The 25,889-nt window shown below is 50.7% G+C and overlaps 1 protein-coding gene across 1 annotated transcript in view; it reads right to left on the minus strand.

Moving 5' to 3' along the window:
* The window catches only part of LOC147685139 (uncharacterized), a 371,142-nt gene that overhangs the window by 225,476 nt on the left and 119,777 nt on the right, over positions 1–25,889 (minus strand). The window lies entirely within an intron of this gene.

The following is a 25,889-nucleotide window of genomic DNA, read 5'->3' on the forward strand; positions in this document are numbered from 1 at the left end:
CAGCCGTATGCAGCGGGCCAGGCCAGGAACGGCAGATCGGGTGCCACCACCGTCTGCCAGTCCGTCACCGGCCGCCTCGGGGCTCAAGGATCCCAGTCTCCAGGCTGTCGCGGGGCTACGCCGTGCTGTCGCCGCTCGTTGGTCACACAGGGGAAGAGCCGTCCTCCCGATGAGTAGGAGCTGGTGGCACCGTCCCGATCTCCAGGCGATCGCAGCCAGAAAGTTGAGCCAAGGGCGGCGTAGTGGATGCCACCCGCACCCGCTAGATCGCAACCGCCAACAGGCGTCGCGAAACTCGAGGACCCCGGTCTCCGGCCGGTCACCAGGCCGCACTTCGCCGCCGTCTCCCTCCGATCACAGGAAGGGAAGAAACGCAGGATCGACACACCAAAGTAGACAGGAGACTTCGCCAGATCGAAGTTAACCACTGGGTATCAACAGCGGGCTCGGGGGCCAGGATAAATGATCGAATTAAGTCCGGGCCGGCGGGAGCTCTACAAGGCTGCGACCGCCATCTTCGCCCGCCAAGCCACGCCCCATCCTCTATTAATTTTTGAGTTTCTTTTTACTTGTGTTCCTCTTTTTCCACAGCTAGGAGATTTGCATTAAAATTGAATGTTTGATTAAAGAAAACCTTTCATCCGGGTTGACCGTAGGGCCGTGCGGGTACTTCCTTCTGTTTAGCAGGTTCCTGACACTAGGTCGGTTACTTTTGTCGATTCCTGGGAACTCCTGGGAATTGATAATCGCTACTCAGAACGAAGTGCGTCAAGAACGTTACGGACGGTTTTTAGAGGATGGCGTTCTCTAAGTTGTCGGAATTAGAGAGGTTGTCGGCTCAAAGGATCGAAATTACATAAGGTTGTACGAACAAAATGCTTTCTGTTTCAGGTATTCCTGCTGTTTCTGACTATTTCTATGCTATTGGTGGGTGGAGTGTATTTTGGAATACAGTCGTTATTGCCTTCCGCTTCACCTACTTTCTCTTCTCCTAAACTGGATTCTATTCCCACTGTTTCTCCACATTCCTTTCATCCTCTGCCCCAACATGAACAGGTTAGACCTGCGGAGATCATGAACAACTCCTTTGTCCAGCTCCTACATCAGCATCAGTTGGTGATGAATACTACTAACTGTTGGGTGTGTGGGTTAATGCCACATACCATGGATAGGGGTATTCCGTATTTGGTTCTCCCTTACAGCTCCCAGGGGTCAGCTCGAGCATTCCAAACTATGTTCCGTAGTGCACTAGATTCCTACCGCCATCGAGAGCCACGCTCTGCGGGTCTTGGTCCCGGCCCGTACCACAAGACTCTGGCAATAGTGATTGCTGACTTAGATAGAGATATTTTTGATGCATCGCTTATTCCGGAGAGGTGCGAGCATACAAGGATCTGAGTGAGGCTAAGTATAGCATGTCAGTGGGTGATAGACAGCTTAAAAGCTCGTCTCCGATCTGGATCGTACCCCACCTTGGTAATTTCTGCTTGCAAGGACTTGGTCGAAATCCGCGAGCTCAGCTTGGGAAGAGTGCTTGCACTGAAACGTATGTTTTACCAATGCTCTCTTCCCCTGTTTTCCTGACTGCCAAGGGTACATACTTTGTATGGAGTAGTTTCTGTCCTGTAACTCCAGTTCTGTAGTAGGGGTATCTCTGTTATAGTCATAATCTAGTGAATAGTCCCGCCCATGTGCGTGGACCCCGGCAATCAAAAATAATCTCTTAAGTTGTCAAAATAATGCAGAAACTGCAAAGACACTTAAGAGAGAATTTAAAGACAAATAATGCAGCCTATATCCACAGGCTACACTGTCCAGTACTTCAACTAGAAATTCCACCAAAAATCACCACACACAGCACAGCCTGCTAGTTTCTACCATAGAGAAACTTGCCTCCCCCAGTCAAAGACCCAGGAATGATAGAGAGGAAGGCAGGGACAGACAAGCCCCATAGGCTGCCATTATGTGGCTTAAATAGGATACTGTGCCTTTAAGAGAACTTTCCAGAACTTCTCCCAGTATCCCAGAATGCATAGCAGGTCCCTCTACTTTCAGTTCTTTTTGAAGGCGAAGCATGCCAGACCTGTCGCATTCAGTACATGATGAAAATCTCCACCGGGGAGGAGGGCGGGCGCTTATGACTATAACAGAGATACCCCTACTACAGAACTGGAGTTACAGGACAGAAACTACTCCTTCTGTAGTAGGGGATCTCTGTGTATAGTCATAATCTAGTGAATAGAATGGCAAGCCCATCCCCACACCAAAGCGGCGGTGGAGAAAAAATACATAACGCCACTACTGTGCGAACAAATTCCGCAGCGAAGCCTGCCCAACCTGAGCGTCTGCCCTGGCGTCAGCGTCCAGGCAGTAATGCTTAGCAAAGGTATGAACCGACTTCCAAGTGGCTGCCTTGCAGATTTCCGCAACCGGCACATTACGGAGCAGAGCTGTCGTGGCAGCTTTGCCCCTGGTGGAATGAGCCTTAGGCTTACCTCCTAAGGTCTTATTAGCCTTTTGGTAACACAATTGTATGCAGGACACAATCCACCTAGAAATGGACTGCTTCGAGGTCGCAAGACCCGTCCTGACCGACCCATAATTGATGAACAACTGGTCAGACCTACGAATATCCTTGGTTTTATCCAGATAAAATTTCAACACCCTCCTAACATCCAGAGAATGGAGAGACCTCTCCGCTGGGGACGAAGGGTTCTGAAAAAACGTAGGCAAAGTTATGGTCTGGTTGACATGAAAATCAGAAATAACCTTGGGAAGAAATTTAGGGTGAGTACGCATAACAACCTTAGCAGCATGAAATACAGTATAAGGTTCATTACAACACAACGCCTGAATTTCACTCACCCTGCGGGCCGATGTAATGGCCACGAGGAACGCCGCCTTCCAGGACAGGTGCTGCAATGAAGCCCTATGAATAGGCTCAAAAGGCTCCTTCATCAATCTGGACAGCACCACGTTCAATTCCCATGAAGGCGAGGGAAGCCTGACAGGAGGGAACACTTTCTTCAAACCTTCCAGAAAATCTTTGATCACAGGGATCTGGAAAAAGGAAGTCTGCGAAGGGCATTTCCTGTAGGCAGTCAATGCAGCAAGATGTACCTTAATGGAATGGACACTAAGGCCAGACTGCGCCAAATGTAAAAGGTAAGGAAGGATGACATCTTCCTTGCAGGTCGTAGGATCATGGTCGTTAGAATGACACCAGATACAAAACCTCTTCCACTTGTAAGCATATGAAGTCCGAGTGGAAGGTCTCTTAGACTCCTTCAGTATGTCCATGCAGTCATCGGGCAGATTCAGATGGCCATATTGCACTATCTCAGGAGCCATGCCGCCAAACTCAAAGACGAGAGGTTGGGGTGCAACATCCGTCCCCCGAACTTCGTGAGAAGGTCCGGCCTGCACGGCAGCCGAATGTGAGGAAGGAGAGACCGGTGAAGAAGGTCCGTGAACCACCACTGCCTGGGCCACTCCGGGGCGATGAGTATCATTCGAGCTCTGGACCGGGCCAGCTTGATGAGTACCGCCGGAATCAGGGGAATGGGAGGAAAGGCGTACAGAAAGCCGTTCGTCCAGTTGATCCATAACGCATTCCCCAGCGTCCCTTGCTGGAAGTACCTGGAGGCGAAGTCTCTGCACTTGCTGTTTTCGGCGGTGGCGAACAAATCTACGTCTGGAGTTCCCCACCTTGCGAAGACTTCTCCTAGTACTTCGTCGTTTATGACCCATTCGTGGTTTTCCTGAAGCAGTCTGCTCAGTGCGTCTGCCTGAACATTCCGCACACCTGGTAGATGGGTGGCCGTTATCGTCAGTCCTCTGGCCAGGAGCCAGTGCCAGATCGTCTGCGCCTCCTGTGACAGAGTGCGCGATCTCGAGCCCCCCTGCTTGTTGAGGTAATACATCGTGGTGGTATTGTCCGTCTGTACAAGCAGAGAGTTGGTCTGGAAGGACGGAAGAAAGGCCTTCAGCGCCAAGTGAACAGCCCTGAGTTCCAGGAAATTGATGTGATACGTGGCCTCCATCGGTGACCACGTGCCCTGAATCTGCAAAGTCCCGGAGTGCGCTCCCCATCCCAGAAGAGACGCATCCGTCACGACAGTCTGCGTGGGAATGTCCTTGTGAAAGGGAACCCCTCTGAGGAGATTCTCCGCCGAACACCACCACTTCAGAGACTGAAGAGCATGCAGCGACAGTCGAATCTTGTCGTCCCAAGATCCTTTCCTCTGATCCCACTGGTCCTCCAAGCACTCCTGCAGCGGTCTCATGTGCAGCCGTGCGTGTGGCGTCAGGAAGATACAAGAGGCCATCGATCCCAGTAGAGAAGACACCGTCCTCACTGTTGTAGATGGAGACGCCATGAGAGCCTGAGCCTTCCGAAGGAGTGATAATCGTCGCTCCTCCGAAGGAGACACGCTTGCTGACAGCGTATTGATGGAGGCTCCCAAGTACTGTATGCATTGGACCGGAGTCGGGACAGACTTGGCCATGTTGATGTGCAGCCCCAACTTGTTCAAGAGAACGCACGTCTTCTGGAAGTGTGCTCGCGCTTCCGAGAAGGAGGATGCCTTGATCAACCAATCGTCCAGGTACGGGTAGACGAACACCTTGTTCTTCCTCAGGTGTGCTGCTACCACCGCCATGCACTTCGAGAACGTTCTCGGCGCAGACTTCAGTCCGAATGGGAGTACTGTGTATTGATAGTGATTGGTGCCGACTTGGAACCGCGGGAACTTCCTGTGTTTGTGTGCAATGGGCACATGGAAGTAAGCATCCTGTAGGTCTATAGCGCAAAGCCAGTCCCCCTGTTGCAACTGAGGGTAAATCTGATGCAACGACAGCATGCGGAACTTTTCTCTGCGAATCCATTTGTTTGCCTGTCGCAAATCCAGAATGGGCCTGAACTCGTTCTTGTCCTTCTTGCGAACCAGGAAGAACCGGGAGTACAGACCTCTTCCTCTCTGAGACCGAGGTACGTCTTCTATCGCCCTTTTCCTCAACAGGATATCCGCCTCCGCCTGAAGCTCGCGCAGCTGAAACTGCGAGCTGACCGGGGGAATAGCTGGAGGAGGGCTGGTGAACCGAAGACTGTATCCATTGCAAACAATATTCAGCACCCACTTGTCCTGAGTAATTTTTCTCCACTCTGCCAGAAAAAGTTGGATGCTTCCCCCTACCGGAGTGGGTAACGGATCCGGGGGAAGTAAGTTCCTAGGGCCTAGGCCCCGCCTGGCCCTTGGGCGCCGGAGCCGACTGCTGGCCTCCCCTGCCCTTCTGCCGCTTCTGGAACGGCTTCCGGAACTGCTGCTGCTGCTGGGAGTGTCCTGAGGCCTGTCCTCGACCTCGGCCCTGTCCGCCGAACCGCCGTTGGAAGGGGCGGTACTGCTTCTTGGTCTCTTTGGGCTTTTCCAGGCCCACAGCCGTCAGCGTTTCGGCCTCCGCCTTCATGCGGGCCATTTCATCATCAGCATGTTTCCCGAAGAGGGTCTCACCGGAAAACGGCAGATTGGCCACCCTCTGCTGTGCGTCCGGTTTCAGGGACGTAAGCCGGAGCCATGCGTGACGCCGCTGGTTGATCCCGTGGCAAAATCCGTGAGCCGCCAACAGGGAAGAGTCCGCAGCCGCGCTGATTATCTGGTTGGCTACCAGCATCCCCTCACTCAGGACTTCCGTGAAGTCTTCACGCTGCTCCCGGGGCAAATGCTCCGCAAAGCGCTCAAGGGAGTCCCAGAGGGCGCGGTCGTAGCGACCCAACAAAGCCGTGGCACTCGCCGCTTTCATGGAGGTCGCGGAAGTACCACAAACTTTCCTTCCTGCCGAGTCCATCCATCTCGATTCCTTGTCCGGGGGAACCGTGGAGGTCGGGGTGGTGGCATGCTGCTTGCGGGCTGCCGTGACGATGACGGAGTCAGGTGGAGGCTCAGTTCTCAAAAAAGCCGGATCCGAGTCGGGAGCTCGGTACTTCTTAAGTAATCTCGACGGGGCCGCCCTCGTCACAGCCGGGGTGAGAAACAGAGCCATAGCAGGTTCTTCCAGGCCCGGCACCAGGGGCAGGAGAGGACGAGACAGATGCCTCTGATGCAGCGTCTCGAAGATGACCGATGTCTTCGGTGTAGGCACCGTCAGGGAGATGCAGAGCTTCGCTGCGCCCCGCAACAGTACGTCCTGAAAGGCCACCAGGTCATCTATCGGGGACACTCTGGTGTCCGGAGACCCCGATAGGGTAGGTGAATAATCCCTGGTCCCAGAGGACCTCGTGTGAGAGCGAGACTCGCGCCTCCTATGGCGGTGCCTCGATCTCGTGGATGATCTGTGCCTCGATCTGTCCTTCCGCCCAGAGCGAGAGCGAGACCTGCCAGCTCGTGGGCGCTCCTTCGGTTTGCGCGGAGGGGTCTTCCTCGGCTCATCACGAGGCGTCTTCGGTTCCTCCCGGGGTTTCGGTTTCGGAGTCCCCTTTGGAGGAGCAGGCAGGGACGGCAGGGAAGTGGACCTCGGAGGAGGAACCTTCGGCTGCGGTGCGGGCCCATGCGGAGGGACCGGAGGTGGAGAAGTGTCCCCTGAAGGCAGTGGTGGTTTGGGCGGAGGGTCCTCCTTAGGCACGGGGGGAGGAGTAGGAGTCCTGGGCCGGGACGGAGTGTACACTTCCGAGTACACCGAGCCCGGTGTCCCTCCAGGCGAGGGGCGCGGAGAGCCATCCCCATCCGCAGGCGACCTCTTCCTCTTGCGACCACCGCTGGAGGCAGCGTGACTCCTGGGACTAGAGTCCCTTTTTCGCCGTTTCGGAGCGGGTGACCTGCTCCCCGACGCTGACCGCTGTCTGCTGGACGCAGAACGACGCTTCTCCGGCGTCGAATGACGTCTCCTGGACTCCGGCGTCGAGCGCCGTCTTCTCGGCGTCGACCGCCTCCTCCTCGGCGTCGAACGTCGACTCCTCGACGTCGGGCGGTCCGCCCTCGACGACGAGCGCCGCCGTCGCCTTGATGTTCCCGACGTCGAGGAGCCCCTCGACGTCGATCGGCGGTGTCGCCGCGACGGAGATCGACGGTGTCGCCTCGACGACGACCGACGGTGTCGCCTCGACGGCGAGCGTCGGCGCCGCTTCGACGGCGAGCGTCGATGTACGTCACTGTGCCTTCGGCGTCGGTATGATCTCGACGTCGACTAAGACGATGACGTCGACGGCGGCCTCGACGTCGGTTTCTCCTTCGCCGTCGAGCCGTCTCGACCCGGAGTCCCGGGGAGAGGGGGAGCACGCCGTCGTCATCCCTCTCGACGCCGTCGTCGATGCCATCGACGCCGACGGAGAATGGGATCGTTGGCTGGACTTCCTGCCCCTGGGGAGCCCCCCAGGTGCCTCAGCAGAGGCAGAGGGATCCCTCCCAGGCTGCCCAGACCCACCTGCAGCACGTTGGCGCCTATCCTCCAGGCCAGCCAGCCTGATCTTCAATCTGTCCCTGAGGGTCCTAGCAGAAAGTTGCTGGCAGATAACACACTCCTCAGGGCCATGATCTTCTGGAAGGCACACGATGCAGACATCATGGGGGTCGCTTTTGGCCTTCTTCCTCTCACATGCTGGGCACTTGACAAAAAGGCCAGGCATTTCGGAGCCCCAAAACGCCTAAAAAACAGCACAAAAGTGAGAAGAGAACACCAAGCAGTAACTGCAACACTTTTAAAAGTTAAAAGTGCAAAAAACGAATTCAATAAACCCTTGCAAAAGGGAGAGCTCAATGCCAGGGTCCTGTAAGCAGGAGCCGGAAAAAAGAACTGAAAGTAGAGGGACCTGCTATGCATTCTGGGATACTGGGAGAAGTTCTGGAAAGTTCTCTTAAAGGCACAGTATCCTATTTAAGCCACATAATGGCAGCCTATGGGGCTTGTCTGTCCCTGCCTTCCTCTCTATCATTCCTGGGTCTTTGACTGGGGGAGGCAAGTTTCTCTATGGTAGAAACTAGCAGGCTGTGCTGTGTGTGGTGATTTTTGGTGGAATTTCTAGTTGAAGTACTGGACAGTGTAGCCTGTGGATATAGGCTGCATTATTTGTCTTTAAATTCTCTCTTAAGTGTCTTTGCAGTTTCTGCATTATTTTGACAACTTAAGAGATTATTTTTGATTGCCGGGGTCCACGCACATGGGCGGGACTATTCACTAGATTATGACTATACACAGAGATCCCCTACTACAGAAGTTATGATCGCGCATATACGTGGTTGCCCCGTGACTTCTCGGGCACCTGTTATATTGCGAATCTTTTGCCACCAACTTTCACAGTTGCCTCGGACTATCACAAGACTAGAGTTGTGAGAGGCGTTATTAGCAAAGAGGACACTGCCGGTCAAGAAGCAGGAGATTTCTTTAAGGGTTTCCTGCCGTTTTGGGGACCTATGGTTAATAGTAGGAACCTGAGACAGTTGACTCGTGTGGTAGAATCGACTGCTAATATAACTGCGAGTGCTCTTGGTAATCTAACAGCAGAGCTTCAGGCGGATAGACTTATGACGTTGCAGAACCGTATGGTTCTAGACGTTGTTCTTGCAGATAGAGGTGGTGTGTGCAAGGTGATCCATTCGAGTTGCTGCATTTTCATTCCTGATAACGCTCCAACTGTATATCAAGCCATCTCGAAGTTGCATAAGATCTCCGAGTCCATACACGTGGACGGAGGTGATTGGACGCTACTAGGATGGTTTTGGGGCCTAATGTCGACGTGGGGTTGGAAGATTCTGATGATCAGGGTTGTTGTGACGTTCCTATTCACGTGTTGTCTTTGCGTACAGTGTGGTCCTGCCTTATGTGGCCTCTGTGCCACGACGTGTATAAGACGGCCATCTGTTACCAAGGAAGCATTGATGGATAGAATAATGTTGCAGCAACATCTGAACGATCTGATGAATATCGAGATTGAATCTGATATAGACTAGTGCTTGCCTACATGAGGGCAAAAGGAGCGTCTGAGGTTCAGTGAGAATCGTAATGACGTTTTTTGACTTGTTCGAATATGGACGAGTTTGGTATCTATGAACCGCAAATGACGAGTTTAGTGGGTGTACGCGTTTTCGCTGCGCTGCCTTGAACCGTTCGTCTTATTCATGGGTTCCTCCATCTGAACCCACTGGTTCCATTTTAGATACAGCATCCATTTTGTCTCTTGCCCTCAAGTAGCCAGCGAACGGACACTGTCCGCTTTATGACCCTGGGATTCCCAAGCTCTTGCAGAAGACACGTGTTCCTTTGAGGGTGTCTTTATGACGAGGGGGACGACACTGCAAAGGCAGATGGCTCCGCTCGAAGCTCATCTTGCCGTGCCGGTCTATTGTTTCAGTTGTGCATGCATTAAGCACGAATCCTTTGATCCTGCAATCGTGCTTCCGATACTGCCCCCTACACTCTTTTCCAATCTGTTGTCTATCTTTGTCTTCCTTGCACCTGTTTCTCTCTCTTTTCTTAACCCGTTTACAGCCAGAATGGAATGTACCTAATGGTGGGATAACGTACTTTTACAGTTGGGAACCGGCGATGTTACTGTAATTATGTTCCGGGCTTCTGAATACATGAAAGCGACCCTTTTGAAGTTTACTGTGGGAACTGAGTTGTAACCTTTTGTTCGCCATGTTGTGCTATGACTAAAATATGTATAAAAGGAGCGATCCACTGTTGCAATTCGAAGCAGTCTCTCAGAACCTACACGCAGTGTACTTCTTGCAATTTCTGTATCCCTGCAGTAAATAAACTCTGATCTTTGACGCCGAAGGAAGTGTCCCGTGTCTCTGTGATTTGTACGCCGGAATAGGTAACCCACGAAGGTTTCAGGTGTTGTCCCCTGGCACCGCTGGGCCTTAGAATAGCCCAGTCCTTCAATTCTGTGGTGGAGGAGCCTACGTTGACGGATCTGATGGCGGCAATAACCGGGGTCCGCACGTCCCTGGGGCAGCAAATGGAGACACTGGATGCCAAGCTTGACACGGTGTCGCTAGAGATGGGGCTGATCAGGGCTGACCTGTCGAAGGCCAACTAAAAGGTTAAGTCGCTGGAGCATAAAACGACTAGCCTTATAGAGGAAGTGAGCCAACTTCAGCGTGAGGTGGGTTATCTTCGATCGGCGAGGGAGCTGTGGACCGGCGGCTGGACGACTACGAAGGGCGGGTTCGACGCAATAATGTCCGTATTCTAGGCGTTCCGGAGAAGTCGGAGGGGCAGGCTACGGACCTCTTTGTGGAGAACCTTATCCTTGACCACCTTAAGCCCAAGGGGCTGAGCAAGTTCTTCACCGTGGAAAGAGCCCACAGAGTGCCTGGTGGCGACACCGGGTCGGGGCGCCTCCACGGCCAATAATTGCCCGAGTGCTGAACTTTGGTGACGTTCGGCGGATCCCTTACAGTTTGAGAATTCGAAGATTTTGTTCTTTCCGGATTTCACCCAGGCGGTCCAGAAGCAGCGACAAAGGTTCCTTTCGATCAAGAAGAAATTGAGGGACAGGGGTATCCGGTATGCTATGATGTTTCCGGCCCGCCTTCGTGTGGAACTCTATGGGAAGGCCTGCTTCTTTGACAATCCTGAGGTTGCGGCGGACTGGCTAGACACGCTTCACCGCCCGGACCAGGAGGCTGCGGATCGTACAGAGGCTGAGGAACAATGATGTGTTGAGTGGGGCTTGTTGATGGGCGCATACAGTAACGGGGGGGGGGGGGGGTGTTCCGTTGGGTTGCCGGGCCTAGACTATGGGCGGATTTTGGGTGAGTGATTTTGAACAGTATAGTTGATGACCCATCATGTTAAGTGCCGGTGGGCTGGGGGTTGGTGGGCTGATCTGTAGGCTCTCCTCTGTGTTCTAGTTTTAGATCTATAGTTTTTTGGGGGAGACAGGCACACTGCTAGTTGGGGATGAGCGCGAGCTTTATGCAGGGGTGCAGGGAGGGGGGTTGAGGTAGGGGTTTGTAATTGTGTTTTTGTATGTCTTTGTTATGCACTGGGCACTTTAGCACTACAATAGTGATCGTTTTTCTTTGAATGTCCTCCGTTAAAGGGGATATGGGGATCTCCACACTGAGTTGGAATGTAAACGGTTTAGGGGACAAAATTAAGAGGGGAATGGTGAGACAATTGATACGCAGGCACTCCCCAGATGTGGTGTTGCTGCAGGAAACACATCTCATTGGTAAGCGATGTATGGCACTCCACAGAGGGGGGTATGGGTTGGTGGTGCACGCGGGTTTCACAACTGGGTCACGAGGGGTTGGAATTTTGATTAGGAAGTCCTTTCCACTAGCTATTCAGGCTACATGGATTGACAACAGGGGGAGGTATGTCGGGGTCTCTGGCTTGTGGGAGGGGATTAGTAACTTTTTTGTCTGTATACGCCCCTCCGGCCCTTCAGTCCGACATTTCACGACCTTGGAAACATTTTTTTGTCCTTGCCGGTTGGTTTGATGGTGGCGATTTCAATGCAGTGATTGATGGAATGATTGATCGGTGCCCGGCTCGAGAGTTGTTGTCCTCTCAGAGGTGGTTGGCTGATTTTGTGGGCACCATGGGCCTGTTAGATGGTTGGAGGTTCAAGCACCCCGACGAGGCGCAATACACACACATTTCTGCGGCGCGCAAGTCCCTCTCTAGAATAGATTACATCCTGGTTCTGGCGGCGCAGGCAGCTTGGGTCCGGGAGGTGCGTCATCTGGCTAGGGGGGTATCGGATCACTCCCCTGTTTGGCTTAGCCTTGATCTTGGCCGTGGTGACGTGGCCCGTGTTGCCCCGATAAGCGCTTGGAGGTTTCGCGACCCCAGAGCTAAGAGTGAGATAGTGCGGGTGGCGGACAGGTATTTCCAGGAGAAAGTTGACTCAGTGTCCTCTGCAAGCTCCCTATGGGAGGCTTATAAAACGGTCCTTCGGGGGGAGTTGCTCTCGTTTATCTCCGGCAAGAAAAGGGAAGCGCGTGCTGAGATGGATAGGGTGGAATCGGATTTACATGCGTTGGAGTTGGAGGTATCGCGTGCGTCCACGCCAGAGGGGTTGCATCACTTGAGTCTCTTTACAGATGAATACCGGTCACTGGCCCGGGATAATGCTAGATCACAGCTGCTGGACACTCAGAGTAGGATTTAGGAGCATGGAGACAAGGCGGGGAAATTGATAGCTTGGTTGGAAGAAGGGAGACTGGGCGTCGCGGCTGGTCCCGATAGGGTCACAGACACCCAGGAAATTGTGGACGTCTTTGCTGATTATTAAGAGGGGCTCTATGCAGCTGAGTGTCTGTATTCGGAGGCTGAGAACACAGAAATGATTAGGGACATTCCGATGCCCGCTCTCTCGGATGATGACAGGGGCTTTCTCAATTCCCCCCTTACCAACGATGAGGTGGCTCAGGCAATTAGGGGGGTTCGCTCTGGTAAGGCGTCGGGTCCGAATGGGCTCCCGATTGAACCATACAAAGTCAATGGGAATAGGCTGCCTCCCTTTTTGAAAGATATGTTTTTGGAAAGTAGGGAGAGGGGTCGGCTTCTGTATGACCAGCGAGTGGCTAATATTATTGTCCTTCATAAGGAGGGCAAGCCGAAAACTGAGTGTTCGTCCTATGCTGAACCCAAAATTTTGGCGAAACTGTTGGCAAACCGCCTGGTCAAGGTGATTACCACACTGGTTCATCCGGGCCAGTCGAGCTTTATGCCCCGCCGGAACACGGCTCTTAACTTGCGACGACTGCATGGGGTTGTTGGCAGGGCGTTACAGATAAACGAGCCGACGGTACTGCTTTCCCTGGATGCCACCATGGCCTTTGACAGGGTGGAGTGGCCCTATCTTTTTGCTGGCCTGGGTAAGTTGGGGGTGGGCCCGGAATTTATTTCTTGAGTTCGCCTCTTGTATTCAGGGCCGAGTAGTCGTAAACAACCACAGGTCGGCGGATTTTGTGCTGGGGAGAGGCACCAGGCAGGGTTGTCCTCTTTCCCCTCTGCTCTTTGCGTTGGCGCTTGAGCCGCTCGCTGCCTGGGTCCGGTGGGACAGGTCGATTAGAGGTCTTCGGTGGACATCTGATTTGGAGGATAAGATATCTCTCTACGCTGACGATATCTTGTTGCATTTGACCTCCCCCCGACAACACTTATGGCGTTTTTGGATATTTTGGAGGTGTTCAATTGATATTCAGGCTTTGCTATTAATTGGACTAAGTCGGTCTTGTTCATTTTGAGTGGGGATCCCCCGGACGTCCCCCTGCACTGCCCAATCAGGTTGGAAACTGTAGGCTTTAAATATTTAGGCTTTTTCATCTCACTAGACCCGCGGATTAGGTATTCCAATAATTTGTTGCCCCCGTTGGTTCGGCTTCGGCGGGATGTTGATCTCTGGAGGGCACTTCTCCTCTCCCTTCTTGGTCGGGCAGTATTGTTCAAGATGATGGCTCTCTCGCGTTTTTTGTATGCGCTCTAGAACTCTATGGACCCGGTTCCTCCGTCGTATTTCAAGGAGATCGGGTCTCTTCAGAGGCAACTTCTCTGGGAGGGGAGACCCCACATAGCTTGATACTCCTTAGCACACGTTTTGTATACACTATTGCAAATATATACATGTGTTTCCTCCATACATTTCGCACACATAAATAATTTTCATTCCTTGTATTCAGGGTTGGTTGATGTTTATTTCTGGAGACGTCACAGCCGACACGTGTTTCGTCGTTTTAGGGAATGTAACCCCTGACTTTTTCAAGGCTATTCTCCGAAATGTCGTTCGTTATCTTTTGAGGTGATAATTCCAACCCTCAAAGGGGTTCTTGTGGGGATGTCGTACGTATAAGGAAATCTTCATCCATGTAATCACCAGAATATTGGTTGAATATGTGACAGCTTATCGCTGTTGTCTTCTCAGGAGAAATATTCGCCCCTTCTGCTTCTTCCTCAGTTCCGTGTTTCGTCGTTTTAGGGAATGTAACCCCCGACTTTTTCAAGGCTATTCTCCGAAATGTCGTTCGTTATCTTTTGAGGTGATAATTCCAACCCTCATAGGGGTTCTTGTGGGGATGTCGTACGTATAAGGAAATCTTCATCCATGTAATCACCAGAATATTGGTTGGATATGTGACAGCTTATCGCTGTTGTCTTCTCAGGAGAAATATTCGCCCCCTTCTGCTTCTTCTGCTTCTTCCTCAGAAGAAGCAGAAGGGGCGAATATTTCTCCTGAGAAGACAACAGCGATAAGCTGTCACATATCCAACCAATATTCTGGTGATTACATGGATGAAGATTTCCTTATACGTACGACATCCCCACAAGAACCCCTATGAGGGTTGGAATTATCACCTCAAAAGATAACGAACGACATTTCGGAGAATAGCCTTGAAAAAGTCGGGGGTTACATTCCCTAAAACGACGAAACACGTGTCGGCTGTTACGTCTCCAGAAATAAACATCAACCAACCCTGAATACAAGGAATGAAAATTATTTATGTGTGCGAAATGTATGGTGGAAACACATGTATATATTTGCAATAGTGTATACAAAACGTGTGCTAAGGAGTATCAAGCATCTTGTGACATTTGTCTAACTAGAAGAGGGAAAGTGGTTCTCTTCTCCTTGTAGCACCGTTAAAAGTTATAAAACTGGTTACCTTTAACTAGGAAAAGTGTACACTCCTCTGTGGCGCCAACACCTAGTAAAATTACCACTATCCTAGCAGTATAAAAGAGACCCCACATAGCGTACGCAAAGTTGACACTACCGTGGTACGATGGCGGGATCGGCTTACCCAACATCAGGAGGTATTATTGGGCGTCACAGCTTGCGGCGGTTAATCAAGCAATTTATGGGTCACCGCTTGACCCCGGCTATATAATGGACCGTGGTCAGGCGCCCGGGGGAGAACTCACTAGGGCGCTGTATGCTGGGCGGGGGCGCTTTCCACTGGCGGGACCGACAGCAGTGGCTGTTGGGGTCCGGCATGAGGCGAACCGCTCCCTTGGTTGGGAAGGGAAGATTACATTGGCAACTCCCCTTTGGAACTCGGAACGACTCGGCAGTCTATAGAAATCTAAAGGACTTGACAAGTGGGATCTCATTGAGATCTCCCGGGTTGGGGATCTGTGGGGGAAGGATGGTATCCTCCCCTTCGAGACCCTGCAAGAACGGTATCAGATGCACGGGAGTGAGAGGTTCCGCTATCTTCAGGTTCGGCACGCGCTGCTGGCCAACATTCCCCTTGGAGGGACGCCCCAGGAGTCCTCCCCGCTTGAGGATAGGGTGCTCGATGGTCATCTCCCGACGAAAGCGATCTCCTTGATTTATAGGAAACTAGTTAATCATGCGGGGGACCCTTTGGTGGCCCTGAGGGATCAATGGACGGCCGACGGTTTGTTGTTTGACGATGAGGACTGGAGGGAGGCGATGGCCTCTCCGCGGGTTGTGGCTGTCCAGATGAGGCTTCGCCTGGTTCAACTGAAGATTTTACATTGCAGTTATGTGACTGGCCCTTGGTTGGTGCGAATGGGCTTGGCTGACAGTGGAGAGTGCTGAAGAGGGTGTGGTGAGTTGGGAAACTTTTTCCATGTTTTGTGGGAGTGCGCCGATGTTTAAAGATATTGGTCGGCTGTTCACCTCAAGGTGAGAGGTGTGGGGAGTGGGATTTGAGTTGGAAGCAAGGCGTTGTCTTTTGAATGTTTGGGACCAGACTGATCTTAATTCCCATGGGAAGGTGTGGACAACGTTGGCATCTAGTATAGCGAAACGTAACATAGCCCAGTTGTGGGGTGCGGCTCAGTCGCCGACAGAAATGGATGGATGATTTGGATTGGTGCATGTTTCGAGAGCAGGCTGTGTATGTGGCAAGAGGTAGGCCCAAGAAATGGGGGGGAAGATCTGGGGGCCCTGGAATGCCTACAGAGGAGACCTATGCGCACCCCCGACGTCAACAGATGATTCAGAAGTGTTGGGAGATCCTTAAAACCGAATGTCGCTAATATTGTTGATTTTTTCATGTTTCAGGAGGATGTGAACTGATTTATTGTGCAGACTGGCAACTCAGTGCAATTTTTGTACGTCTATTATTTCTATGTGTTTAATAAAAAGAGTTTAAAAAAAAAAGTGAATTGGGATGCAGTAGGGTGTTTGGCCCTCCATAAATCCACCAGACTCCGCTCGTGTAACCAAGCCTTACCTGCAATAGAAAGGGTGCCTGTGTCCCCATACCTGTGCCCGGATCTGTCCATATGAGTGTCCAACACTAGATTGAGGTCCCCCCCCCCCCCCCCCCCCCAAGGAGTAAGAGGGTTGGGTGATTGAAGCGTCTCTGAAATGGCACCCTTCATAAAGGGCTCTTGACCTGTGTTAGGAGCGTAAAGGGAACCGATGGTGAGATGTTGGTCGCCAATGTAAAAACTGTAAGCAAGGAGCCTGCCTTTAATTCCCCCCACTTTATCCCCTATTCGCCCCTTGAAGCGCCTAGAAACCAGAATGGCCACCCCAGCTTTCTTCGATGGAAGAGAGGAAAGAAACTGCTGGGGAAAAGCACGGGAGCCCATCCTATGCCAATCTTTCGCAAGCAGGTGGGTCTCCTGAAATAAACAAACCTCAGCCCCCGAATTTTCCAGATATGAGATCACTGCCCTCCGCTTGATGAGATTGTTCAAGCCTTTCACATTAAGGGTCAACACCTTCAAAACAGAATTGGCCATCACGAATCAGGTAGAGAAGAGGCATTGTATGAGGATGATAGCGCTGCACCCTGAAGCGAAGGTGGGGGGCGATAGACCCAGCTTGTTGAACCCTCTGTGGCACACCGGCTCCCCTCCCTTCCCGACCCCCCCCCCAAAAAAAAACTCCCATCCCTGGAGGTCTACCTGTTGATCTTTGAGCCTTAGAACCTCCTGCTGGAGTTGCTCGACCTCCTCGCATCTCGCTTTATCTGCGTCCTCAATGGCGGCCACGCGCTCTCCAAGGCCCTCCACATCTCTCCTGAGCTCTCTAACCTCCCCGGCAACCTCCTGCTTCAGGGATTTGAAGTTGTCTCTAAGGGAGTTAAACAAGGACTCCAAAAAGGATTTTGTGATGGGCACATTGTCGTCGGCGGGCGCCGGTTGTGATTTTGTGATCTCGGGGGAGGGTGGCCCTTCGTCGTTTCTGGTGTGGCTTTTCGCAATCATCTCTGGAAGCGTGCGGTCCCCTTTCTTCCTGAGACCCGCCATGTTGTCCACTGCGCCTCTTCCAGGCCTACGTCCTAGACTCGCGAGGCCCTTGGGGCAGAGTTGTGCGTTTGTGTAGCCCCAAACGTAGTCTTCCCCGGCGTCGCGGTAGGTATCAGTGCTGCCCACGTGTGGGGTCTTTGTATCTCTAACCCCAGTGGCCAGTGATGGGTAGCCCCGACGTGAGGCCACCGACACAGGGGTCCGGCTACCTCTGCTTCGTGTACGCACCTATCCTCTGGCCAGAAGGCGGCAGCAGTCGGGCAGGCCTCTAATGTAGATGTAGCCCCCCAGGCCCTGCCACGAGAAGTTTGCGAGTGGTTGATTGCGCACACCAGGGCAGATGGTCGCTATGTCATGGGCAGATTCCTCAATGTGGCGCCCAGGGCCCTCCTACTTTGCCTCCGTGGTCGCCTGGCAGTCGTTTGTTGGGACCCTGCCGTCTACGGCCCCCCGCGCAGTGGCCCCATTTTCAGGTGCGCGTCCCCTTCGCTCCGCTGCCCCCGCGCCGGAAGAGTGTGGCCTATGGGCCCTACTAGGCCTGACGCTGGGGACTCGATTATGCCCCCCGAGCCTTCTGCTCCCACCAGCCCAGTCGCTCTCCTCACCTCCGTGTGGGCCCCAGGACCGATGCTCAACCGGCACTTCTAGGGGCTATCAGGAGCCATGCGTGGCTCTCTTCCCCGCCTTCCGGTGCAACAGAGGGCTCTTGCTGCGGCTCCCGTACAGTCCCGGAGCCGGGGCCTTGATTACCACTCCTCAAGGCAGGCTCTGCCTCACGCCGCCGGGAGTGTCGCGGTGGCGGGTGCTCTCTCCGTTCGCCGCTTACACTTGCTCCTGGCCCCAAGCAGGCGGGCTGGGAGCGCGACCGGCGTCTTGCTGCGGGAAGACCTGGCCGACAGCCGGGGGTCAGATTGGCCGCAATTACTCGGCGGGGCCAGCCGCCATTTCGTTCACCTGCGAGCCGGCAAGTGTCTCACGGCTTGGAGTGGGCTCGGGGCCAAGCGGGCCAGGTCGCGGGCACACCGGAGCAGCTACAAGGTGCCCCCACAAGGCAGTCAGGTTTCGAAGTGCTGGGGGGGTTGGGGGGTTAAACTGTGGTATAAATGGCGTTAATGGGGATCGGGACGGGGAGCCACAGAAATCACCGTCCTCTCAGGCCGCCATCTTGGCCACGCCCCCTTCCTCTTTCTTTTTGAGCATCTTGCCACAAGGTTTGACAACCAACTTCAAGTACCCCACATTCAAGTCTATGGGAAATTAATTATATGTTAGGACTGGAGGCGAGGATTAAGCCTTCTCTCTTCACTTTATTTAACAGCTGCCATCATTTGATAAGAAACACCACCACGTTTCCCATTAACACTTGTGAAAATTGTAGTGCAAAGAAAAACATCAAATCAGGAAACAGTCTTGCGGCCTCCAATCAGGGGCACCCAAGCCCAACATAGTCTGTCCTCACTGGACCTTTATCCTCTTCCTTCGCTTCTGGGTAGCTGATGGAGCGAGCTTTAGAAATTATTTTATTCTGGCTCGTGATATTAAACTTTCATAACTTGAATTAATATATTAATGAGTTATTGCACGATTATTGTATTAAACCAATCTAGAATAAAATTCTGCACATCATTACACCGGACTAACGTTATGCGCTATATGTTGCATTTGCAAGTATGTTTTATAATACATAACTAATGTTGTTTTGTCTGTCCTATTGTCTTTGTCAAACTAAAGCAGCTGATTAAATAATGGCATGTGCTCATTCCATATGTGCTTTCGTCTATGTTGTGTCTGTTTATCTTTTTCAGATATATGAAGAATCCTGCTGGACAATATGAAGAATGGTAGATTTCAAAGTGCTGCTTTTCTTTGTGCTTACTGCTAGGTGACTTATACTAATGGGTTAACATTAGCAATGATGGGTGGGTAACAGTATGACTTTCATTACCTGAATTAATTATTCTTTTGTGTTTGTTTGAATACTAGCCTGTGTGAGAGGCTTGCGGCCTGATTATGGAGAATGATGGTTAGCCTGACAGAGATGAGCCAAGCACAGCCATGTTGGAAAAGCCTTTTCCATAAAGACATTTCTTTGAATGAACTTCGGTCCAAACAAAAACTATTGTGCGAAATGTGCTCTGAAAAGTTATTTTTTCCAAGGCTAAGGAAGTGACAAGAGACGAATGGCCGAGCTATGGAGGAAACTGTAAACCGTTCTCAGTAATATGTATCAAATCCTCTGAAGCTGGTGTCGCTTCACGTGAAAGGACAATGGCAATGACGTTTTGGCGTTTTGAAAAAGTGGCCTCACGATGGTCTGACGACAAGCAACCAATCAGGTTGCTGAAAGACTCTTAAAAATATCATTTTAGTTAGATTAGTGAGTTAGAAAGGTAAAAAAACTTAGCCCTTTGAGGGGAGCGGGGCTGACTGTTCCTGAGGGCGCAGTGCTGTCCGATTTCTTGGGACATGTAAGATCAATTAAATGCATTTTATGATGTCTTTTCTTTTCCAGGTCAGAAAGCTTATTTATGGAAATAGGTTTATGTTTGCTTTAATTCATGATTTTGAGAAATTTTGAAGTGCCAGACTTTGTGCCATTAAACTTAAAAGAAACTGAATAAAAATGTTTGCAAATAATTAAATGAGCTAATAAAGTGATTTGAAACTAATGCTTTAACTTTTAAGGAAAAATAAAAGACTTAAAATGTCAAGCTGGTCTTGATTAATTTATTTGTTACCATCAGTAGATTCATTGGCCAAGGTGGCTTAATTAAATGTTTTCTTTATTCTTCATTGGTTAAAATGTTATACTGCAGTTGTATATAATGTACATATAAATTTCAGTTAGTTTGATTAATTAGGCCACATGATTCAGTTGCTCAATTTCTGTCTCAGTCATATGGGCCTTTGTGATTTTATAGTATGGTGAGTATTAGGTAGTAAATAGTGTTGAGACGGAATTTCTATAGGGGCGCTGGATCATAGCCGAGATAAGTACTCTCAAATCTATGACTGTTTGCTTGTGTGCTTTTCTGTGTATTGAGAAGGTTACCGTAAACATTATTGGGTAGTGCGGCTCTGCCGCGTCTTTCCGTTTGTTGTTTTTATCTGGTTGTTTTTCTCCACAGGTTGTCGCGGCCGCTGCAGCGTTTTTCATTCCTACGCAGCCCTTCCTTGGTGCGGCTCACGTTGCGGACTTCCCGCCGCCAGGGGCCGCAGGAGGCGGTGCAGGGCCTCGGTGCGCGGGTTTTAATTCCTCACTGAGGAGTTAGTTATGTGCGCCACGGTTCCTGTGAGCTTGCCGGCCTGAGGGAGATGTCTGTTTTGAGTTGCTACGCCGATCGTGCTGCCTCACTTAAGGCAGATCGCGCTCACCTTGTGAACGCTCTGCTGCCCGAGTCCGTATTGTGTGTTTACTCCACACCCTGTGGGCCTGCAGTAATCAGGCATCTGATGCCTGTTGGGACACCACCCAGGCCGCGCCCCTCCCCTCAATTATCTCTTGGCACCAAGTGACATGTCCCAGGGCTTAGATCCGTGCACAATAGCGAGACACTCGCACAGAAAGAGTCGGGTGACACTCAGCACCCCCATAAGTTGACGCCTCTTGGGAAGGCTCTTTGGTCTGTTACCCAGACCCCAGCTATTAAAACCCTCATTCAGTCCTGGTATACAGCTAGAATGAACATAAAACAAAAAACAAAGGGAGGAGTGAAGAGGGGTGAGGGTAGAATCGTCCTCCTCTTAATACTGTTATTCAACAAAAAGATGGTACCACTGCATTATATTGGTTTAACGACACTTCAAAATGGAGGGTATTCACCTCCTAAGGGATGTCCTACGTCTCAAAAATGCCTACCTGGTTATTCTGATTTTCCCTCCTCCCCATCGGTGCCTCCAGTTTATACGACACAGGGTCAGAGCTGATTTGCATAAAGCCATTATCTAGCCCAGGGTGGTGTGGAGTGCAAAAAACGATGGATTTAGGCCCAGATCCTTGTACTGGGGTGAATGTAAGACATTGATCTACATTCTGTCCATCAAATTGTTTTTTGTAATTTTATCCAGTGTATATGGCGGCATCAGACGTACGAGTAGTCTGCTCTCCCCTTCGGCCTATCCTTGTCCTCTTGGTGCTTCACCAAGGTCATCAGGCCAGTGGTGGAATGCCTGAGAGCTCAGGGTATACAAATGATAGTATACTTGAACGACTTGGTCCTGCAGGACTCATGCCCACACAAACTTCTGTCCCACCTCCAGACAGCGGTGGATCTTCTCCAGAGCTTAGGCTTTGTGGTGAATGAGAAGAAGTTTCTCCTAACGCCTTCCCAAAGTCTTACATTTCTAGGATTCATAATAGACTTCACTTCCTCCACTCTAAGTCTTCCCTCCAGGAAAGTGTCAACGATTTGACACGAACCGAAGTTTTCCCTCTCCAAACAAATGGTCTCTCTCAGGCAACTGGCTCGAATAGTGGGTCTCCTCTACGCGTTGATACAGGCCATTTTTCTGGGGCATCTCCACTATTGGGCGCTACAATGTCGGAAGGCATTATACCTATGTAGAGGGTGTCCCTATTCGCACAAGGTGGTACTTTCCAAAGAGGCTCGAGAGGAAATCCAGTGGTCGTTAGACCACATGGAGGCCTGGAATGGCCGAGCAATCTTCGGATCAGCCCCAGACTTGGTCATAGAATCCGACGTTAGAAGAGTAGGCCTGGGTCCAGATGCAGCGTTTTTTCTACAGGAGGCTTGTTGTCTCCAGAAGAACAAAGGTTACATATCAACTGCTTGGAGCTCCTGGCGGGCTCCTTTGCAGTACGTTGTTGGATGAGTGACTATCCAGTCATGCGTCCTTCTAAAGATGGACAACATCTCAGCGGTCTGTTATATCAACCACTTAGGGGGCACTCTTATCCAAAGCCCTCTCGGACCTAGCTGCCGGCTTTTAGCAGTACTTACCGTACCATCATGCCTTGGTCACGGCGGAGTACTTGCCCGGACGGGATTATCAAGTGGCGGATTTCCAGTCCCGCACCTTCAGGAACTCTAGTCTCTGGAAGCTCGACCAAGGGATTTCTGCGATGTTGAAAGACCTTTGGGACCTGTTTGCCTCGAGATTAGATCACCAACTTCCCTGCATCTTCGACTGGTGGCCGGACCCACTAGCATTGGCCACAGATGCCTTCCTGCAGGCCTGGAATTGGGAGAAGGGGTACGCTTCCCCCTTTTGCAATGATCACAAGGGCGACAGCGCAGGTCAGAAGACAACGAGCAGAGGTAGTAATATTCACCCATCTTTGGAGATGGCAAGTGTGGTTTCCAGTTCTTCTGGAACTTTACTGGGATTCTCCAATCCTACACCCCTGGTTTCTGACTCCTCTTGAGCCCCAATCAAGTTCCCCATCCACTAATTCAAGGGAACTTTTTGTGGCTCATTGCATGGCAGATTACAGGCGATGATGGGAGGTCCATGCCTTTCGGCTTGGGTGGACAGGACTGTAAAAAAATAAATATAGGCCGGCTTGTGGTATGAGACGGAATCTTAATCCCATGGACGCAGATGTAGTGCACATTCTGAATTTCTTAGCACATTTGGCTTCTAGTGGTCTGGCTTACAGGTCGATAAATACCTTCTGGTTGGCCACTTCAGCCGGCCATGTGCGGCTAAATGATGCAGCGGTTGGAGAGCACCCCCTAGTATGCAGGTTGTTGCGCGGTATCAGACTCTCCCTGCCTCCGGAGCCGAGTAACTCATCTCTTTGGGATGTCAACCAGGTTCTCAACTTGTTTCTCTCCTGGCAACCTAATCGTTTTCTGTCAAGGAAGGAACTGTCCGCTAAACTGGCTATGCTTCTCTGGCTCATTTCTTGCCACCACGTCTCTGACGTGAGGGCGAAAGACGTCGCAGGCAGGATAGTTACCCATAACGGAGTAATGTTCACACTGCACAGAAGGACGAAGTGCCACACAAGAGTCATCACTTACACAGAGTTTCAGGATTCCCCCATAGCTGTGTGTTGTCAGTTGCCTGAAAGCATATAAGGAGATTACTGAAGAGCTCTAACCTCCAAGGGAGCAACAGCTCCTCATTACATTGCGTAAGCCTTTTAAGACGGTTTCTTCCCCCACCATAGCTAGCTGAGTTAGGAGGGTCATGAAAGAAAATGGTATTAACCTTCGGATTTTTAGGGCCCGCTCGGCACAAGGGGCAATGGCCTCTAAGGCATTTGGCTTTGGTGCCCGTTTGGAGGATATCCTCAACGCAGCAGACTGGTCTTCGGACTCTACCTTTCATCATTAAGTTCTCCCTGACAATTAAGCAAGCCACAAGGTCAAGGGCTACGCAAACAAGACATTACACATACCAGGACTGGGCCAAATTGAATGTACCCTATCTGCAGGAACAACTGGAGCAGACGACCCCCAAACTAAACCTGGACTGTAACATAGCTAATGAGCAAACACACACCTGGATCAAATCAGCGGTCCTAAAAATTGCACCCATCAAAAAATTAAGCTCTAGAAGAAACAAGATCTCAGAACCCTGGTTCTCAGAGAAACTAAGACTACTAAAACAGACTTGTAGGAGGGCCGAAAGGAAATGGAGGGCCAACTACGGAGAAGGGGCTAAAGAAAATTACCGGAGGACTCTGACCTCCTATTAAAAATTGATCCTGGAAGAAAAATCTTCCTACTATGTAAAGAAAATCAATGAGGCCAGAAATTCCTGCAAAGAGCTGTTCTCTACAGTTAAAAAAACTGACCTAATCTGAGGTTAATATCCAAATGGAGGAGAGTACAGTATTCTGTAACACATTGGGGCAATTCTTAGTTAACAAAGTAAAGTCAATTTATGAATCTGTTAGATCTACCAATCTTGGCACTGCTTCACAATCAAGGATCCTCCACCCATCATTGTGGGTCAAGAGAAACCGTAGGTTCAGGGTTCAGATTTACGACTCCATCAGTAGATCAGATACAACAAATAATTCTGAAAACTAGGTCGGGGGTATCACAGACCCTTGTCCACCAAAGATCTTTTATCTGTTCCCAGAGATCCTAAGCAAAGAACTCCAGATACTTTTTGATAATATAATGAAGACCGGCATCTTCCCCAATGTATGGAAAACGGCACCTGTTACACCACTGTTGAAAAAGCCCAATTTGGATCCTTCGGATCCAGCCAACTATAGGCCAATATCAAAAATACCATTCCCGGTAAAAGTGCCGGAAAAGATTCTAAACTCATAATTGACAGGGTTCCTCAGGTCCTCTCACGCCCTAGACCATTCGCAGTATGGGTTTAGGGAAGAACACCGGACCGAGACAGCATTGATCATGGCAGTAGAAGAGCTCAGGAGTGTGTTGGACGCAGGCGGGAAGGCTGCCTTGATTTTATTAGATCTGTCGGCAGCCTTTGACAGTGTTAACCATGACGCACTAGTGGCACGCCTCGCTGATCTAGGGGTTCATGGTTCTACCCTTGCTCTGACTGCATCCTTCCTCAGAGATAGAACCTTTACTGTCAAAACAGGGGAATGTACTTCCAAATCCTTTAAATCTCCATGGGGGGTACCACAGGGCTCCTCTTTGAGCCCGACCCTTTTTAACATATACGTAGCCCCATTAGCCTCTATTATCCGAAACAGTGGGTTCCTGCCAGTCTCCTACGCCGACGACACCCAAATAGTGGTGTCCATCTCCAATAACACTGATGAAATGGCATAGAGGTTTAGGAAATGCATGGAACTAGTCAGAGACTGGATGCAACAAAATTGCTTAAAATTAAACAGCGATAAATCTGAAGTAATGCTATTTGGCATACAACCTAACAGCTGGTCGCAGAAATGGTGGCCGGACAGCCAGGGCTCATGCCCACTACCAGTAGATAAAATCAAGAATCTGGGCTTCGTCCTTGACGATAAACTTAAATTTCTAGCCCAAGCAAACAAGTTAACTTCATCGGTGTGGTACACCTTAAAGATGATAAAAAAGTTACTGCCGTTCATTCCCGTAGAGACACGTAAAACCTTGGTAACCATGCTAGCCCTCTCAAGCTGGACTACGGGATGCAGAAGCAGTTCATGCTAAAACTTCAACGACTACAAAATACAGCAGCTAGGCTGATTTTGGACATCCCCAAATATGAACCAGTAGCCCATAGACTCAGACGTCTGCACTGGCTCACAGTCGAGAAAAGGGTGCATTTCAAATTAGCCTGCCTGGCATATAAGACCCTTCATGGGATTGGTTACCACTTTTTAAAACAGAACTTAAAACAGTATGAACCCATAAGGAATCTCAGATCTAGCAATGCAAAACGAATCAAAATCCCCAGATTTAAACAATATAGAGGGGGGGGGGGGGGGGGGGGAGAAGTTTCCTGCTGCACGCAGCTAAGACCTGAAATCAGCTGCCTCTTTCCGTAAAGAATAGTTCTTCACTTCTAGCATTCAGAAAGGCCGTAAAAACATGGCTTTTCTCGGAGTAGCCTCCCTTTCTAGCTTTGCAGGCTTCGACTCTATACATCGGATTCAGCGCCAAGACGCCCCAGGGCATTTGCGCGCTCTACAAGTCCTTAAATCAAATCAAATCAAACCTTTAAAAGGTTCTACTTCAAGTCGGTGCTGGACATGGCTCATCTTGTGGTCAGCAAGCTTTAAAACTAGCATAATCCTCGCCACCAGTCCTGACATAGAATTAAAA

This window comes from Lissotriton vulgaris, chromosome 10 (assembly GCF_964263255.1).
Source record: "Lissotriton vulgaris chromosome 10, aLisVul1.2, whole genome shotgun sequence".
Lineage (NCBI taxonomy): Eukaryota > Metazoa > Chordata > Amphibia > Caudata > Salamandridae > Lissotriton > Lissotriton vulgaris.